Below are 8402 nucleotides of genomic sequence, written 5' to 3'. Positions count from 1 at the left end.
GGGAACCGTCAAAATGGCATTAGAAGATGGAAGCACCTGCTTGTTTTCAGGAAATTTAGGCCACTCGGCAAAAAGGAAGAAACTGTTTTGCTTCGGCTTTGAACAAGCCTTTTTTTTCTCCCCACCTCCCGGAGTCACTTTCACCTTTTCCCATCTTTGAGGCATGCCTTTGGACGAGATGAAAGCAAAAGTCTGAACACTTCAGTCAGGGTACGCTAGACAAACTATATGGAGACAGCTCATGTGAAGTAAAGTGCCTCTAAAAGCAAGAATTCAAAGGAGAACAAGAGACTACCGACAGTTTATAATGGTTTAATGGTATTGGCCAGACTGCATGCTTTTCACTAAATTGAAGACGAATCATCACACAGAGGAAGAAGATTTTTAAAAGCAACATACTCTCTTGGGCAGAGGCAATACGCACTGCTTACTGATGAAGTCGCGGAACTTATCAATTCTGGTAATTGGCAGGTGATGTCACTGGTTACGTAAACATGCGAGGTATTGTGATTGGTTAAAAAATTATAGCGATTCTGTAACATAATTTTAAATATGTAAGTATGATAATTATTAATATTTTTCACTAGAAAAAAATCATTTTCTAAATCTGCTAATTTCTTACAATTTGTTGAACATTTCATACCAAGTTGGTCGTTGCCTTTCCCCCCATGTTTTTGAAAGAAATTGCATTTACTTGCTCAGGGTTCAATGGTTAATATAACCTGTGAAAGGTTTCTGAAAGCAGCACAAGAAAAGTGATGTCGCTTCAGGTTTCAAAGGGTTAAACAACATGCCCCTGTATTATTTCAGTGCAGGGCTATATTTAGTCTGAATCCAATCTTTGGCTGGGAGCTGTACAGGGAGGCAAGGTCTCTCTCCTTCCAATGGACCAACATGGGACATTATTTCTGTAAAACAAAACGTGGTAGTCACTGGGGAGAGAAAAATAATAACTCCTGTTTGAATCTGCCATGAATTACCCACTTGATGATAATTATGATGTTTTTCAATTTAAAAAATAATATTGCATATACACAGTTTGTTGTTAAACTGTTGAAGTGTAAGACTGTTCAAATATATAATTGGACAAAATACACGAGTCAGTGCATCAAACACATCAAGTAAGTTGCAAAATTTTTGCAGGGAACAGTTAGCAAACTAGCTGGTGAAGGTGTGTATATTGTGCAAGATGAGAGACGTAGTTCACTGTGTGGTTTCACACTAAACTAAATAGTACTTTGATAGATCTACAACAAACTTCAACATTCTTTTAAATTGACAAACGTGTAATTCATGGTAAAAAGGTGCCAAGGGACATTGCAAGGAGAGGGACTTTGCCTCTCTCTCAGCAGTTGGTAGGTAGCGATGGTATGACTTAATCTGGAGTTAATTGACTTGATTTTTAACCCCCCCCCCCAAAAAAACGCTGAAAAAAAGCACGTGTAACAGAACGAGAAATGACCAACAAATTGAATTATATTTTTCCCTAGTAATAATAATAATATTAATAATAATAATAATAAATGATAATAATGATTCTCTCTTTTTTACAGATCATTTTCTTGTCTTTTTCTCGCAGTTTCTGAGACGATTCATGCTAAGTTACTGATTGCTTTTGTCATGCTTGTGAAAAGCATCTGAATGTAGCATGATAATTCAGGTTTCAAAGGGTTAAATGCTAATGTCTAAATGTGAACACTTGCTAGTAAGCACTAAACTCAAAATAGAGCTGAGGCTGAATATGATTAGCTTTACAGGTATTTAATCACACACAAAAGTTTTTAGCATGTTCAAATCTGATGAAAGCACTCGATGAAAAGTGACAGAATCAAAGTGATCACACTCCATCCTGATGGGAACATGTACTCCTCGACCAAATGTCATGACAGTCTTTCTAATAGTTGTTGAGAAATTTCACTCAAAGCCACAGATGTCAACCTTATAGTAGCACTAGTGGAAAAGTCAGGGGATCACCAAAGTCATCAGGGCTGATCATGTGGGAACCATGAATGTCTGTACAAAATGTTGCGCCAATCCCCCATCTGCATGTTGAGATATTTCACAGGATGAGTGAAAACATCCTAATAGTTGAGATTTTAGAGATCTCAGCCTCAACAAGAATTTCTGAATAATTAAAACATCGCAGACTAACTATATCAACAGTGTAATTACAAAATATGATTAACCACAGAAGAGACATTCGAGCCCACAGTCTCCAATATTTAAAAATTAGTTTAAACCCTGGAGCAAGTTAGGTGGCATCAATCAGCGAAGATGTCGATTATGTTGGATGATATTTGCAGCTTGCTTTTATGTTGCAATATTCAATATTAGATCTTGAGCAGGTTTTTTTTTTGCAGAGATAACAGCTTCTACAGCAATTAGTCATAATCAGCTTCCTCTGCACGCAACACCTTACGGAGTCTGTTCCATATGCAAGACATTTTGTCAACTGATGCCAGGAGATGAATGCCACTCTGGTCTTCATGAGTGGCGAAGGCATGTAGCTTCTGGGCTTTTTAAAGGTATTATATCGCTGCGTGAATCATGCACAAGATAGATCAGTGAATATTACAAGCTGTTTGCAACAGATTTAAAGGATTAAATATTTATTTCTTCCCGATCTATTATTAATTCCGGCGTTCATCAGATGTCTGCGAGATTCAACAACAGAAACGCAGACGTTCTTTTCCAAGCCTACCATGTTCAGATATTCTCATTTGCTTTTATAAGACCAGGATGTACTGTAATGTCCTCTATGGTGATAACAAAACAGACTTTATCTGTGCAAGGCTACATTTTAAGCATTGAAATGCTAATTATTTTTTAATTGTATACTTGAAAGCTTCCCCTCAGGAGGGGCACTGATTTCCCAAGTGTGACCTCTTGGTTGGCACCAAAATGAATAAACAGCCTGACTTTGTCGAGCCAAGTGCACGCTTCTCACTTCATCGACACATGTATTACCATAATAGCTACACGGGGCCCCATCAGCGCCCTGATTGATTGGTTAATTGCTTCAAATCCCTCAACTGTACCCCGATGACCGGCTGGTGTCGCCTTAGGGATTGTGGGATTGTGTCAACATTTCCCCATGCCGTCTCATTCATTCCCTCTTTCTGCTACTCTTCTGCAGAGCGTGAAGCATGAGATTGGATTTACAGTGTAATGGAATAAAGCACATTGTTTCTCATCTGTGAGAGAGGAGGATAGAGCCGATAAAACCCGCCGACTTGCCCAGCTGGAAAGTTGATCAAAAGCGGTGCACACAGGAAGGAGGAAATGCGTTTCTTTCACCCTCTTGTTTAGTTTACTTCCCCCAAAACAGTACATATTTGGGTTTCTTGGTGCTGCAGCTATTGATTTGCTCTGCTGTCTTCTGCAGGGTTTTGGAACAAGAGTGGGAGTGAATGAAAGAGGTCATCATCAAGAGATCAAAGTCTCCGATGTGACAGGTGTAGTGTTTTCCTCCAAGAAGCCTGTCGTGCAATTTGTATAGAAATAGACATGATGAAATTCATACTCTTTGGTTTAGCGCATTGTTGTGGCAGCTGTGATGAAGATTACTCAGCATTCTTGGCATTCATGCCATCTCAATGTGAAACTTAATCAGGAGGAATAAAATTATCTGCTTTTCTTTGAGATCTACAGAATGTCCATTTTTCTCTTTGACTCCAACCCTTTCATTTCTATTCTCCGACTTTCATCTCGGTGAATAGAGTGCCATTATCAGTTAATTAACTCTTATCTGCTTCAATGTTACGATGATAATACTTTCCAGTGTCACGCCAAAGCATAAGTTATGCTGCTGCCATCTACTGCCACAACTTTATTTTAATTTCCATATGCACGAGGTACGAGCAGCGAGAAGAACATCTATTTGTTCGGGTTGAAGCAATAAGACTGGAAGGTCAGACTAGATGTAATTAGTCAGAATCCTAATGACTTCTTTTGGAAACTGGCGCTGGCAGCCTGTCGTTCAATTTATGCTCTTGACTTTTCAGTTGCTCTTTATCAGTGCGATAATGCAGAAGTTAATCACTATCTCGTTACAATGAGCAGCACTTGGATGGAAGCTGCAGGTGCCACAGTCTGGAAATAGTGTAATAATAACAATTGAAATTTGCATTTTAATGCATTTTAATTGCATTGTAATGGGCTGGGCTTCCGTCCACACCAGTGCAAATTAGACATAGAGTAAGTATGGTCCTTTACCTGGTCTTTTGTGTGGACAGCAAAAACACACAGCAGTGCCTTTGAAATAGTACTGGTACTAGTTTAATTAGAAAATTGGAAGAGCAGATGTTTTCAAACAGAATACTATGCCTTGATTCAATTTTGAAGGGGAGAGGGTAAACAGAGTTTGCACCAGCTTCATTCCAACTATTAAGACATGACTGAAATCAGCTGATATTAGGCCTCGCAATACCAGAAGACTTAAAGAGACAAAAGACAGAACAGAGAATTTTCTTTTTTTTAAAGTAACAGAGTACCCTAGGAATGAGTCCTATAACCCAGAAATGAATAAGCATTTCAGCCCCCCAAGTTCCCTTGTCTCAAAGTAGTCCATTGTTTTTTTGTATTGCTTTTTGGTTAGATGCCTGAAATAAGGGCTATGGTTAACACTAGCTTAAAAGACTTTCCCGTTTTGTTCTACAACATAAAATACATAAGTAAATACCCCACTCTAGAAGCTTTAATCTCTGTCTTTAAAAAGGAGGTTGTTCACAAGTGGCTAAAGGAGACTACAGAATGTCATCAAACTGAGTTGCGGCGAGTACAGCCTTACAACCTTGTTGTGGTGGATTTGTTAAATTGTGTGACTATAGTGTAGTTTGTTTATAGCCTAAAAGACTAGATTGTCACTTTTGCCGATTACATTTAGGCTTCAAAAACCCTGCAAGTGGTATTCAAGTTTGGAGATTATCTTGCTGAACAAAATGTATCATTAACCTTATTTTGCCACAGAATATTTTTTTATTTTCTATAATGTTCCAAAAAACAATAGAAAAATCCCATTGGCTTTTAGACAAGAGAACGAGGGTAAAGCTAACCCTAAAGCTAACCCTGTATTGGGTCCATGATAAAAAGCTAATAGCCTTAGTGAAGCAAGTTTATGAACCTTTCGATTGATTCACAGAAAACCAGTCAGTCAGTCATTTTCTGTAACCGCTTGTCCTCGTAAGGGGGGGCTGGAGCCAATCCCAGCTGTCATTGGGCGGAAGGCGGGGTACACCCTGGACAGTTCGCCAGACTATCACAGGGCCGACACATATAGACGAACAACCATACACACTCACAGTCACACCTAAGGGCAATTTAGAGTCATCAATTAACCTGAGCTGCATGTCTTTGGACTGTGGGAGGAAGCCGGAGACCCCGGAGAGAACCCATGACACGGGAGAACATGCAAACTCCACACAGAAGGGCCCCCGCCCGGACCGAACCCCGTTCCAACCGGGATTCGAACCAGGGACCCTCTTGCTGTGAGGCAACAGTGCTAACCACAAAGCCACCATGCCGCCCCTCACAGAAAACCAGTTGGCAAAAATGTATTTAGAGTAAATTCAAGGGAAATCAATAATAGCTGGTGATACAGCAACATTTCTTTAAGTGCTTTGATTGGGTCAAAAATGTAGTTTGTCCAACTATTGTTTTATGACTGAATATCTGCAATACTCATGACATTCCCATCAGCTCCAGCTAAACTTTGTCATATCTGCTGATTAGCAAATGTTAGCATGCTAACATGCTAAGCTAAGATAGTAAACATGGCAAATATTTTACCTGCTAGACTGCAGCATGTCAGTATAGCCGCTATGAGTATGTTTTTCTGTGTCACATATAAGAGTACATTGAAGATCGTTGGCCTTTGGTCTGTTGGTGAGACAAAACAAGGTAACAGGGTGTGATTTCCAGGGCTCTAGCCCCAAAAGTATTCTCAAAAGCCCCTGAATCTATGTTATTCCCTCAAGAAAAAAGTAAATATTCTTCTGTTGGCTTAATATGAAGCTCATATTTACTTGGCATTGTTGGGGATCCTTGATTTGCTGTTGGAGCAGTCCAAAAAACTATGGCATTGACTCAAATGAAGCAGATTTGTCTAAACATTCCCTCTGTGAACTCCACTAATACATAGTTAAACAAAAATGGGTTTTCAAGATTAGTAATGCTGTGTATGCTAAATGCCTTCCCTACCTGTAACTTTAAAATAGTAACATCAGACAATGTTAGCCTCTTCTTTGGTGGCAGGAATGAAAATTAGTCATCCTAAACATTCATTATGGTTTCAAAATGATGAAGCTAGCCGGACAACAATTAGATATAAAACAGGATGAAGACTCTACAGGATGATATTTTTCCTTGGCAACGATCATGTTCTTTTTCCAAATGATGTACAGATTTTTAGGCATTAAATTATCTCAAGTGGCTTGTAAATTAGCGGCTGTAAACAGGAAAAAAAATCCTCAGGGAGCATGCATCCTGATGCCGGGATTACACTGGACGCAGAAGCACCCCGATATTTTCATAGATGTGCAGCTGCCCGACAGCAGTCACCTGCTTGTTCACACCAGTAACGCATCTTTCCACACCAGTCAGTAGCAATTCTGCGTCTTTGCTCCTCTCTAATCACATGGAGAGCTTTGCCCCTGTCTCACTGTCCCTGCTTGCTTGTGTGTCTGTCTCTGTGTGTCTGCTTGCCCCCTCCTTCTGTGATAAAACACAACCTACAAGCATTGTAGAAGCACTGGATGCATATTTTATCAGTTATTATGGTCAGATCATATATATCACATGTAATATATGGTGTCATAATAAAGTATTTAGTTTGTTTTCCTGCAAGATTTTTTTGCAGCTCATCACGTGCTGAAAGCAAACAGCTGGCACTCCACTGAATACCAGCATACTTAGCGACCATACCAGGTCCAGTATGAACCCAGCCTGAACCTCCCCCGCCCCAGATTAGAAGACCAAATTATTATTGATTCATCAAGAAACTAACCAGCAGATGAGTTATACTGAAAATAATTGTTAGTTGCAGCCCTCTAATCTAGCTGTTGAAAAGCTTCAAGACATGCAGTCTGCATTTTACTTTTAAATCTGGCCAAGCTGATATTTTTTAAATTTTATTAAAGACAAACTTGAATGAACTTTTCCAAACTGAAATGAGTTTCAAAACTCAGCAGATCTGTTAATACACAACAAGTCTAATAATGTAAACACCACTAACCCACCAGGCATTGCAAAATCAACTAGGGCTCTGCATCATGCACCCCCTTCCTGTCTGATATAATATTCTAATTAGATGTAAAAGGTTGGACCAAACAAAGACAGGTGCTGACAAATCATACCGTTTTATCTCATATCTTATTAGACTGAATCTCCAACATCAGCAGAGTTGGCCAACATGCCACATCAAAGGGAGTGTAGGTGTGGACGGGTCCGTCCTAATTAGTATGATAGAGAGCTGATCTGTGAGTGATCTGAGAACGCACACACGCTTATACACCTTGGGCCCAACTCTGACTCCCCTACTGCTGTCTGTACACAACTATATACCTGCAATGAAAGCATGAAAAATCTTGGCACACTCAAACTCATTAAAATACATAGATGCTGATGTATAAATACGTGCACACAAAGCCCAGATGTAGTTTTGGGACATTCCTACACACACACACACACACACACACGCACACACACACACACACACACACACACACACACACAATCTGAGAGTATTCCAGGTGATGGCAGCATGAGCAATCTTGGCACATGAAGTTGAATTCTGCATAGTCAATGTGAATGGGTCTGACTGCCTGTCATCTTCTGTGGACTCACGCTTCAAGCCTGTGAGTTGTTTTCTGTGGAGGAGCTCCAGTTACTCAGCGAGTATAGTTTGGCCCAAACATCAGGATTCAATTAAAATGTAAATTCTGGCTAAGCTGATAAACGGTAACAACAGTCCTCTCGGTTTCTCAGGCACCAGACGGAAGGCGTCTTTTTACAAAGAGCCTTGGAAGTTGTTTTGTGGGACAGCAGGTGAGCAGAAAGGCCTGGCAGGAAAAAAGTTGAAATTAACATAAGGTCGGAGGTCGGCACGATTCGGACCATTCAGAGGGATTTACAGACTGCTGTTTCCCTCACAGCTTCACTTGCTTCCTGCACAACACTGATCTTCTGTGTATTGCAGGTCTTTGTCTGGTGTATTGACAGCTCCCAGAAAAACTCAATCTGGTCTGCACCTGCACCTTTGAAGTTTCTCTACAAACTGCACAAGCAGGGAGACATTGTTTGCAAGGAGCTGACACACTTCTTCGATTCGTGGTACTTTCACCAAAAAAAAAAAAAAAAAGCAAATGTGCGCGTCACGTCAAACCCAATATGCTGAAGGGCAAATG

Source organism: Plectropomus leopardus, chromosome 21, assembly GCF_026936395.1.
Source record: "Plectropomus leopardus strain MGB_pleo_1.0 chromosome 21, ASM2693639v1, whole genome shotgun sequence".
Classification (NCBI taxonomy): Eukaryota; Metazoa; Chordata; class Actinopteri; order Perciformes; family Serranidae; genus Plectropomus; species Plectropomus leopardus.
This window is presented reverse-complemented; position numbering follows the sequence as displayed.